Consider the following 4219-nt stretch of genomic DNA (forward strand, 5'->3'; position numbering starts at 1 on the left):
GCCAAGCCAGAAGACGTGCGGGCTCCCCTAGACACGTTTGCTGGAGAAGTTTTGGAGGATCATTCAAAGGAGGCCGTACTGGGCCCGCAGCAGCCCGTTCAAGAACTGGCTTGCACAGACAGGCAAAGCCCAGGCAGGCGCCCTGGCCTGGGGCCTGGGGCTGCCGGGCCGTGCAGGAGGCCGGGCTCGGGTGAGCCGCACTACCACCAGCCGCCGGCAGGTGTCGCTTCCCGGGCCCCGGAATCCACCGTGAGTTCAGCAAATGGAGGAGGCCGGGACGCGGGCAGAGAAACGGATTTCCTGGCCCGGGAACATCCTGGCTCTTGTTTCGGGGGTTGCGGGGGAGGGGGGAGTGTTTTTGTTTTTAAATCAGATACTTACAGGTCATTTACTGGGTGTCAGGCCCTGCAGGAGTGATTGAGTGTTCACGCAGGGACTCAGGTCCTGTCCCGGTCACCCTGACCTCAAAAGCAAGGAGGCTTTTTTTAGGCAGCCACATGATTTCTGATGCCCAGTGCTTGAACACTCAAGTTTGGGGAAGAAAACGCCCCAGCTCTCGAGCCAAGCAAGGACCTTTGTCTCTAGTTATAAGGTAAGAGGGGCTTTGCATTTCTTTAAACCCTCTTGTTCCCGGTGGCTTTAAAATCTTCACCGAGGGCTGAGTTTGCGCTGTGCTGGGGATGCAGCAGACAAAATCAGTCTTTAAGACCTTGGCTCCTAGGGGCCGCAACACGCAGATGACCGTGTAAGCGAGGGCATCCTAGCCTAATGTTGGCCCGACAGGCATTTTCACCCTACTGATGGCAGGGCCTAAGAAGGAGCCCGGAGCCTAGGGCAAGACCCAAACCCAGACCCAAGTGTCTAAGGGACAGGGTCCTGTGTGAAAGCCACTACTTGGGGCTAATGCTCAGAGGGGAACATCACGTTGGCCTTCCACCCAAGGGCAGAGGTGATAGAGGCATTCTGACCCCTGACCACTGAGCCTGATCCCTTACAAATTCATTCTGGACTGCCCCTGGGAGCCACCTTCTACTGTATATTTAACTTCTGCGAATCTGTATCCCAGAGTCTGGCTGAAGTTAGAAAGGGTGCACCCCAGCGCTACCTCTATGTAGTCCAGTTTCTGTTTATCTGTTGCTTGGTTTTAGGTTGTCTGTCTTTCATGCACTGAAATTGTTTGGGCTTTTTCTTTTCCTTTGTATTTTGAAATGTTTTAAAAATTCAGAATTCCAGGAAAGACTTTATATATACATATACATACATACATACATACATACATACATGTGTGTGTGTGTGTGTGTGTGTGTGTGTGTGTGTGTTTTACTCAATAGGCTAACAGAACACTAGCCATGTGGTTCCAACCTCTGGGGGTTTTAGTCTGCAAAAATCTCATCATACAACCAGAGAAATTATCACAAATTCCCACACCACACTTTGGGGCTGCATCTTGGCTCTTGGCCCGTTTGGAGAGGGTAGGAATGAGGCTAAGCTCGAGATGAGAGCTAAAAGCTGCCCAGCTTCCCACTCTGTTGGGTTTTGGCCCCTTTTCTCTGAATGGGGAAACAGAGTCCTCAATAAGCACCTTTATCTCTATCTGATAAATAAAACAATACAGGCCAGCAAGACGGCTCTGCCGAGAAGGACACTTGCTGCAAGCCTGATGACGTGATGCCGTCCCTGGAACCAACCTAGTGGAAGGAGAGGACTTCTTCTACAAGCTCTCCTCTGAGCTACACACACACACACACACTAAACAAATAAGTGTTTCAAAATATTTTATTTATTTTATTTATTTTTTTTTTTTTTTTGGTTTTCCAGACAGGGTTTCTCTATGTAGCTTTGGTGCCTGTCCTGGATCTTGCTCTGTAGACCAGGCTGGCCTCGAACTCACAGAGATCCGCCTGCCTCTGCCTCCGGACTGCTGGGATTAAAGGCGTGCGCCACCACGGCCTGGCTTTAAAATATTTTAAAAGCATACAAAACTCTATATTCAGTGTTCTCTGAACCGTGTGTCCTTTTTCTTAGTGCCCTTCTCAAAAGAAGTTCTGCCTTATAGAAAAAAACTACCCCACCACACACCTGTAATCCTAACACACCAGAGGCGGAGGCAGGAGGATTGCAAAGCCATGTTGTCCCTGCTAGGAACCGGAAGCTTCTAGAAACAAAGTTGCTGCCTGTGGTGGTGAGGTCTTCACTGTACTTGCTCCATCCCAGTTTCCCCTCAACAAATGATTTGGATGGATTTAGAATATTAATCTATTAAATCCTATCATATTATACTTGTTAAATTGTTCCAGTCTCTTAAAAGAATTTGGAGCTGGGTGTGGTAGCACATTCCTGAAATCCAGGCAGGAAGGTCACCAGTTCCAAAGCAGCCTGGCATACATACACAGTAAGACCCAATCTCAAAAGAAAAAAAAGATTAAAGCAATTTTCAAGAAGATGTAGAAACCCAGGTCTGACAACCTAACAGATGACATATTCCCTTTGTATCTGCCACTGATTCTTCAGCGTGTGTGGCAGTTTGAACGAGACATGTCCCCCACAGGCTCATTATTTGGACACTTGGTGCCCCGTAGGTGGCGCTGTTTGAGGCTATAGAACTTTCAGGAAGTGGAGCTTTTGCTGGAGGAAGTATGTCACTGGGGATGGGCTTTGAGGGCGACTATTCTCGCTCCACTTCCTGTTTGCTCTCTCTGTTTCCTGTTTGCTGTTGAACATATGATCTCTCAGCTTCCTACTCTGGTCACCTGCCAAGCTTCCCCCACCGTTATGGATTCTCCTTCTGGAACCACGAGCCTAAATAAGCTCTTTGTTTCGTAAGTGGCTTTTGGTCGTGGTGTTTTGTCACGGCAGCAGATACAGTGCACTCTTTATAACAATGTTGTCTGGAGTGAAGCTGGAGATCGAGCCTTATACCAAGCAGCAGAGCCCTCCGTGGAATCTGGGATGAGCAACACTTCCGAGAAGCCATGATTCATCTTGCAAATCACTCTTGGTGTCCCATCTGTGAAGAGGCCCCAAAATAGCTTGACCACACGGCAGCCATGACAGGCTTAGGGGCCTAGACACAGCCTCTGTGACAGGCTTACTGGCAGACAACACCCAGATCCAGGAAAAGCCTCCAGCTGATACCACCCAAGGACCCACCCAGGGGTGAGGAAGTACCTGACATCCCAAACATTCCAACCATTAGATAAGGTGGCCAGATGTCTTTGAGTCTAGCACACACCTATTTTTTGTTTTACAGATACCCCAACTTCTGCTATGATAAAAACTCTGCCCCACCTGAGCTCGGGGCTCTCTGCTCTCACCGCTGTGTCGGACAGACAGAGGGACCAAGCTCTGGAGCTTGAAATAAAGGCTCTTTGCTTTTCCATGCGAGATTCGGTCTCTGTGGTGGTCTTTTGGGGGTTCCCGAGGTCTGGGCATAACACCATCACGTCTCCTACATCTCTGCGTTATCAACAAGTGCTCCACACCTGACTTCTGTCTAGCTGTCATTGAAATCTCTGCACTGCCTTGGCCTTCCACCCCGTTCTGTATGTTTAAACAGTGGAGTTTAGTTCACTTATGTCTCGTGTTTTTACCTGCTGCTCTTTCACCAATCCTGGATTTTCCATCCCACCCCAGAAGTCAACATCGGCCACTAGCCACACCTAGAAGCTGGCCTCCTTTTGACTGTGTGACAGATTCCCAAGTGAATTACACATGTTCCTGGAAATGTGTTAGTCAGGACCATCTGGATCATATTTTCAGTGTACACTCAACTGCTCAGCCACGCAGTTGCTACAGGTATTGATCACCCCTTCCCCCAGCCAGGTACCTCCAGAATGAAGAGTCTTTTTGTAATACAAATGTAATGCTCTCTGGGCTGGAGACTGGCTCAGTGGTTAAGGGCACACACTTCTCTTGCAGAGGACCAAGTTCGATGCCCCAGCACCCACATGTGGCAGCTCACTACTGCCTGTAACTCCAACTCCAGGTAATCTGATGCCCCTTTGACCTCCAACCGTACACGCAACCACACACACACACACACACACACACACACACACACACACACACACACACTGGCACTTGCACGCAAAGAAGTTACTTTTTGAATATTATTTAATTAAAATAAATGAAAATGGTTTTTAAAATGTAATGCTTTCTGACATGGACTTCTGTTCATCTCTTCTGTTTGCTCAAATGTACCATACACCTTAAAACACAG

General features: G+C 48.5%; 1 long non-coding RNA gene across 1 annotated transcript; it reads left to right on the plus strand.

Annotated features, from left to right (window-relative positions):
* Window positions 1–243: 243 nt before the first annotated feature.
* On the plus strand, window positions 244–3384 carry LOC128120485 (uncharacterized). Its single transcript, XR_008221879.1, has 2 exons — window positions 244–592; window positions 1616–3384. It is a non-coding gene; the product is annotated as an uncharacterized LOC128120485 (long non-coding RNA).
* Window positions 3385–4219: the final 835 nt, after the last annotated feature.

This window comes from Peromyscus californicus, unplaced genomic scaffold (genome assembly GCF_007827085.1).
Source record: "Peromyscus californicus insignis strain IS unplaced genomic scaffold, ASM782708v3 Scaffold_2__1_contigs__length_46816999, whole genome shotgun sequence".
NCBI lineage: Eukaryota > Metazoa > Chordata > Mammalia > Rodentia > Cricetidae > Peromyscus > Peromyscus californicus.